Source organism: Orycteropus afer, unplaced genomic scaffold (assembly GCF_000298275.1).
Source record: "Orycteropus afer afer isolate SDZICR_OR568_19922 unplaced genomic scaffold, OryAfe1.0 scaffold00650, whole genome shotgun sequence".
Classification (NCBI taxonomy): Eukaryota; Metazoa; Chordata; class Mammalia; order Tubulidentata; family Orycteropodidae; genus Orycteropus; species Orycteropus afer.
In genome coordinates, this window is record NW_006922237.1 from 1,242,766 (window position 1) to 1,250,800 (window position 8,035).

The following is an 8,035-nucleotide window of genomic DNA, read 5'->3' on the forward strand; positions in this document are numbered from 1 at the left end:
CTTCCGTAGTAATACTGCCTCAGAAACCCAAGAAGTGGATGCTATGAGTCAGATTTGACTCGATGGCAAATACTGAACTGAGTTGAAAAACCCTTACAATCAAGATTGTGACTCTAGATTTTTAATAAAAACCGATTGTTTATTAACATGTTTCCATTACCATATCTTCCAAATAATAAGCCTACCATTTATGTCTTTTTATTTAGATTTACTTTAACTTTTGAAGGAGAAGTTTTATACATATACTTTTTCTGTTCAAATCTTTTACATCTTTTGTTAAACTTTAGGTACTTAATATTTGTCATAATATTTTTTATGTCATTTGCAAAATGTGTGTTCTTTTAGATAGGAATAAAGAAAGAAAATTTATTTCTAAATTAATTTTACTTCTGTTCACTATAAGAAGAGTTCTTTAAAATTTTATAATTTATTTGTACATTATTTTGGATTTTCAACATCCATGTAATTAAATATCTAAATAAATATATCCTGATTTTCTTGTTTCTAATATTACCTTTTAATTGTTATTCTTGCCTTTTTTAACTTCATTATGGTGTTGAATAAAAATGATAAAAGTGTGTATCCCTTACTTCTTGACCTTACAAGGAAAGCATTTAATATTTCATATTTATTTGTGTGTTTGCTGTAGTTTTTTGTAGATTTTTTTCAGATTAATGAATTATTCTGATGTTGTGTGTGTGATTTTTTGTTGCTCTGTTTTGTTATGCCTTTTTTTATGAGTGAATGTTTAATTTTTTCAGCTATTTTTTTGTTCGTAGTATAAGATGACCTATATGATTTCGTTCTTTTAATATTCTGAAAAAGCAACTTAAATTTCTGATTTTTTTTTTTATTGAACCAAATTTTTCTTATGAGAAAACTTATGTGACAAAGAATAGTATCCATTTTATTAATTATTTTAACATGTAAGTATTTCAATTAGGATTTTAAAATCTATGTTCATGATTTAAAATGTTATATAATTTCTGATATTTTACTGTCATTGTTAGTTTTGGCATCAAAATTATACTAGCTTCTTAAAAGGAATTGGAAAGTCTATCTTCTTACAGAATTCAGAGAAAAACATCTGTTTAATCTGTTTAAAATTAGAATTAAGGACTCACTTTCTTTAATGAAAGGATCTCTAGTGGTACAGTGATTAAGGAATTTGGAAGCTAAGCAAATGGCCTTCAATTTAAATCCACCATCCTCTCTCAAGAAGAAAAATGAGGCCGTCTGCTCCCATAAAGATTTATATCCTTGGAAACCCAGTGGGGATTGCTTTGAGTCAGAACCAACTTAAAGGCAAAGTGTTTTTTTTTTTTTAAGTTTCTTTAAAAATGGTCAGAAAATTGTTACCTCAACTTTTTTTCCTGTTAGTTTTTTTTAAATTTTATGATGCTTGGAGTTCATCCATGATAACTAAGTTTCCAAATTCAAAAGTATAAGCTTATTCTTAAGAATCTGCTTCTAAACTTGACAGGACCTATGAGTATGAACATTTCCATGAGTGTTGTTGACAAATGCCCTCGAGTCAGCTCTGACTAATGGTCCCTAGGAACAGCAGAGTGCAACGTGATCTGGTCGCGCGGCATCCTCACCATCTTGGCTGTGCTTGGGCCTATCATTGAATCTATTGGGTCAATCCAGCTCTTAAGGGTCTTCCCCTTTTTTGCTGACCTTACATTTTGCCAGTCATAATATCTTTCTCCAGGGACTGTTTCCGACTGACAATATGATCAAATGAGCTGAGCCAAAGTCTGGTCATTCTTGCTTCTAAGGAACATTCCAGCTGTACTTCCTCCAAGACACATTGTTCATTCTCTGGCACTTCATTGTATTCTTCACTCTCACCTAAATTCAAATGCATCAATTCTTCTTCAGTGATCCTTATTCATTATGTATTTTTTACATGCATATGATACTATTGAAAAGGCTATGGTATGGGTCAGAGCACCTAAGTTTTAAAAGTGACATGTTTATTCGTTAACACTTTAAAGAGGTCTTTTGTAACAGATTTGCCCAGTACAAAATGTCATCTGATTTCCTGACTGCTGCTTCCATGGGTGTTGATTGTAGATCCAAGTGAAAGGAAATCCTTCACAACTTCAAGCTTTTCTCCATTTATCATGATGTGTTTTATTAGTCCAGTTTTAGGGGTTGTCGTTTTCTTATATTGATGTATGATTCATACTGATGATTGTAGTCTTCTTTATCAGTAAGTGCTTCAAATAATCTTCATTTTCAGCAAGCAAGGTTGTGTCATCTGCCTCCGATCCCGATGACAAATTCTCCCTCATAGAGTCCAGCTCCTCGGATTACTGGCTCAGCATAAATATTGAATAAATATGGTGAAAGGATGCAATCTTGACACACACCTTTCTTGGTTTTAAACCATACGTTATCCTTTTGCTCTGTTTGAATTACAGCATTTTGAACTATGTACAGGTTCCTTATGAGCACAATTAAATGTTCTGGAATTCCTATTATTTGCAATGTTATCTGTAATTTACCATGATCTACATAGTTAAATGTCTTTGCTTATTGTTGTTGTTATGTGCTGTCGAGTTGGACCCAACTCATAGCGACCCCTCCTTGAGTTTCCAAGGCAGTATCCCTACAGAAGTAGATTGCCCCATCTTCCTTCCATCAACAAAGCACAAGTAAATATCATTCTGCTATTATTTACTTTCAGCTATGACCCATCTGACATCAGTAGTGATATTCAGCATTCTATGCCCTCTTCTGAATCAGACTTGAATTTCTGGCAGTTCCCTGTCAATGTACTGCTGCAACTTCCATAGTGATACTATGGAAGTATCTGCAACTGCTTTTTAATTACCTTCAGCAAAATTTTACTTGCATGTGATATTTATAGCATGGATTTATAACTTCCCCATTCTGTTGAATTACCTTTCTTTGGAATAGGCACAAATATGGAATCCTTCAGTCAGTTGGCTAAATAACTATCTTCCAAATTTCTTGGCTTAAGTGAGTGAGCACCTACAGTGTTGCATCCATTTATTGAAATATCTCAGTGAGTAGTCTATCAATTCCTGGAGGCTTGTTTTTCCACCAATTCCTCCAGTGGAGCATGGACTTCTCCCTTCGATATCATTGGTTTGTGATCATATGCTACCTTCTGAAATAGTTGTACATGGACCAATTGTTTTGGATACAATGACTCGCTGTGTTCCTTCCATCTTCTCTTGATCCTTCCTGCATCATTCAGTAATTTGCCCATAGAATTCTTCAGAATTGCAGCTCAAGGCTTGATTTTTTTCTTTAGTTCTTTCAGCTTGAGAAATGCTTAGTATTTTTTTTTCCTTTTTCTTCTCTAAATCAAGGTTTTTGCATATTTCATTATGATACTTACTTTGTCTTCTCAAGCTGTCCTTTGGGATCTGTTCAGCACCTTTATTTTATAATTTCTTCTATTCACTGCTACTCTCTATTCAAGAGTGTTCTGGTGGTGTAGTGTCTAAGGCATTTGACTGCTAACCAGAAGGTTGGCAGTTCAAACCCACCAGCCATTCCACTGAAGGAAGACTGGGCAATTTAACTCCACAAAGATTTACCACCTTGGAAACCCAAACTGGGTCACTATGAATCAAAATTGACTCAATGGCAATGAATTTGGTTTGGGTTTTTATTCAAGAGCAAGTTTCAGAGTCTCTTCTGACATTCATTTTCATCTTTTCTTCCTTTCTTGTCTTTTTAATGACCTTTTGCTTTCTTCCTGTATGACATGATTGATATTATCCAATAATTTATCTAGTCTTTGATTCTTGGTGTTTAATGCATCAAGTCTGTTTTTCATATGGTCTCTAAGTTCAAATAGGATATACTTAAAGTCATATTTTGACTCTTCTGGATGTGTTTTAATTTTCTTCAGCTTCAAATTAAATTTGCATAGGAGTAATTGAGGGTTTGTTCCAAATTCAACTCCTGGCCTTATTCTGACTGAAGATATTGAGCTTCTCCATCACCTCTTTCCACAGATGTAGTTTACTCAGTTTCTGTGTGTTCTGTATCGCTAGGTATATGTATAGACACACTGTAAAAGGTGAAAAAAAAAAAAATTACAATTACTAAGTCATTGGTCTTGCAAAACTCTGTCTTGTGGTTTCCAGCATCATTTCCTTCATCAAGGCCACTTATCTGTCAGTTTGTCATACTTCAGTGGTTTCCAGGTCACTATGATGCTGGAAGCTATGTCATCAGTATTTCAGATACCAGCAGGGTCATCCAGAGTTTCCATGAGTAATAGTAGCAGTTATTTTTGCATCTTTCTTTTTTTTTTTCCTTTATTAGACTTACTAATGACTATCAAATTTTTATCTTTCTCAAATACTATTTTTTATATTTTAACCCCCCTCTTTTAATATTTGCTATATATTATTTTTTTTTCCTTTTCTTCTTTTAATTTTTCCTTTGTTGAGATGGTTTGTTATTGTAAATACTCAAGAATCTCTGTCTGAAAACCTTTTTTTTTTTTTCTCCTGAGTATTGGAGTGTCCTCTGATGCATGTACTTGATACTTGATATATTATTGAAGGGGTTTTGCTTAATTAAAATGCTGTATGTTCCAATATGGAAGAGAATATATTTATTAAAACAATGTGAGCAATAATAGATGTTTAAATTATACCCACCCTGTCCTCTTAGTTATTGGGAAGAATATGCTCATAATAGATACTCTTTATCTTGGGCTACTAATAGACCAAGAGCAGGTAGACATGCCTAGGGTTGCGTATAGGACATAGCACTTGTACCAGGTAAATACTTAATGTTAACATGAAAATTTCTGCCACTCCATATATGCAAGCAAAACAAAATTGCATGACATAACCAGAGAAAGTGATAGTTCTGTCTTCCACAATGAAGTTTTCCAACAGTTTTGTATAGATACATTGGAATAACAGAAATCCACAAAATACTGATTATGGAAAGAATTCATGATTGTGTGGAGTGTTGAACTGATACTGATTATCATCATGCCTAAATTCCACATCAGAGTGACTACACAAGAAAATCAGGAGGAGTGGAATCTGGAGTACTGGGTATTCCAGAAAACCCACAGGAACAAATGAGGTTATGATACTTTTATTTCATTCAGACAACATGAACCCTGTTGGAGAAAAAAAAAAGTTATTCCTGAAAAGCAGAATTGACTAGAAATAAGCAGAGAGAGGAAAGGGGCTTAAAATGAGTCTGTAGAGAATGATATGAAACAGTCTCAAAGTGTGTTCCTCAAATCAGTAGAATCAGCAGCATCTAGGAACTTGTTAAGAATGAAATTTTTCAATCTCACTTCCAATTTCCTAAACAGAAAATGTCTACCCACCAGCCACTCCTCAGAAGGAAGGTTGGGTAATCTACTTCCATAGTGATACTGCCTCGGCAACCCAAGGAGAGGTCGCTATGGGTCGGGGCCAACTCAACGGCACATAACAACAATAGCAACAACATAATGTGGCTCATAATTTGGTTTTAATCAGTCCTACAAGTGATTTTTGTGAAAAACACTGCTGTCAAGAATATATAGTTGTCATTAGGTGTCATCAAGTCAGCTCTGATTCACAGTGAGCGACCCTTTGTACAACAGAACGAAATACTGGCCGGTCTTGCGACAGCCTCACAATCTTTGCTACACCTGAGCCCACTGTAGCAGCCACTGTGTCAATACATCTCATTGAGGACCTTCACCTTTTTTTCTGATCCTCCACTTTACCAGGCATGATATCTCTCTCCAAGGAACGGTCACTTCTGACAATGTGTCCAAAGTTGATGAGATGAAGTCTGGCCATTCTTGCTTCCAAGGAGCATTCCAACAGCACTTCTTCCAAGACAGATCTGTTAGTTGTTCTGGTGGTCCATTGTGCTTTCTATATTCTATGCCAACACCACAACTCAAAAGTATCAACTCTTCTTAGGTCTTCTTTATTCATTGCCCAGCTTTCACATGCATATGAGTTGATTGAAAACACTATGGCTTGGGTTAGGCTCACCTTAGTCTTCAAAGAGACATCTTTTGTCCTTTTATACATAGAGTCAGGATGAGTTGGAACAGACTCAACAGCACCAAACGACTATAATAAAGGAATTGTAAAATGTCCACACACCTTAAAATTTACACACACAACCCCCCACATACATACATACACATATATAGACATAGCTTATGTCACTCTGTTATAGTGAGTTGCCGTTAAGTTGGTTCCGACTCACAGTAACCATACATATAACATAACAAAACATTTCTGAGTCAGTGCTATCCTCACAAAACTAGGTAAGTTTGAGCCCATTGTTGCAGTCACTGTGTCACTTCATTCCATTGAGATTCCTCCTCTTTCACTGATCCTCTATGTTCCCTAGCATGATGTCTTTCTCCAGTGATCAGTGCCATTGTGTGTCATCCTCACGACTAAAGAGCATCCTGGCTGTACGTGCTTACCTGTCACCAAATGCTGTACAATTAGATCAAATTATACTTTCTTTGGGCCCATGACACTCTAATGAACCCTTGCCAGCCTCTCTATCTTGACTAATTAGGACACCAGCTATTCCTCAAAGGCATGGAATTCTATATTTCAGAGTGCATGATCTGGCTCCAGAACCCCAGGAACCTGCATTGTTATTTTCCCACTGGAAATGACATCAGCTCCACAATGCATCTTGTCCCACCACTGAAATCTCTACAACCTGCAACAGCCATGGACACCTTTCTTTTTTATGTCTCACTCAAAGTTGACAGCCTTCTGTTTTGCTTGGTGTATTAGTTTCCTATGCTGCACAACAAATTACCACAAACTTAGTGGTTTAAACCAACACCATTTTGACAGCATTGTTTCTGTGGGACAAATGCTCAGGAACAACTTAGCTTACTTTCTGGGTCCTCTGATTTTAACATGCTGCAATGCAGATGTTGAAAACTCTTCTTTCTTCCAAAAATTTTTTGAGATTATTCTAAGTCATGGTGACCTCATATATTTTGTTGGTTGACTGTAATCTTTTTTTTTTTTTTTTTTTTTTAATATTTATTGTGATGTGGGTGAAAGTTTACAGAGAAAATTATCTTTCCATACAGCAGCTCACATACACTTTGTCTCATGACATTGAGTGCAATTTTTCACAATGCAACAGCTCCCCTCCCACTTCTTCCCTATAGTTAGTTACCTCTTCCCTATGTCCTTCTCTCCCATGCACTCCTGCTTCCCAAGCTGTCTCCCTATGCATACACAGCCATTCTATTCTCCCATGATTGATCTCTCCAAGGCTTGTGTCTACTTAATGTAAATGTTCAGCTCATATGCCTGTCTTTTATTAGGCTGGAAGCCACAGGAATGGGTTCAATTCCAGACCTGAAAGGAAACTAGGGGCCATAGTCTCAGGAGTTCTACCAGGCTCTATCAGACCAGCACACCTGGTCCCTTTTTGGGGGGCAGAATTTTGAGTTTTGTTCCACATTGTTCTCCCACTCTATTCAGGATCTCCCACATAGATCCTCTCTGAGTGGTTGACAGTGGTATCCAGGCACATCTAGCTCTTCTGGTCTCATAGTCATTTAGGCTGAGGATGTACATGTACTGGTACATGACATACCAGTTCCCTGGACTAATTGTTTCCATGTGTCATTAGTTTGCTTCATTCTTCTTTGCTCTCGAAGAGGTGAGGCCCATCATCGCATCTAGATGGTTGCTTGCAAGCTTTTAAGATCCAAGTCACAACTTGACAAAGTAGGATGTGGAACAATATTTTCTGTAGTTGTTGTTGTTGTTAAGTGCCGTCGAATCATTTCCGACTCATAGCGACCCCATGCACAGCAGAATGAAACACTGCCAGATCTCGCGCCAGCCCCACAATCCCTGCCATACTTGAGCCCATTATCTCAGCCACCGTATCAATCCATCTCCTTGAAGGCCTCCCCCTCCTTCATCGACCCTCCACCCTACCACACATGACATCCTTCTCCAGGGAATGGTCCCTTCTTACAACATGACCAAAATAGGTGAGACGAAGTCTGGCCATTCTT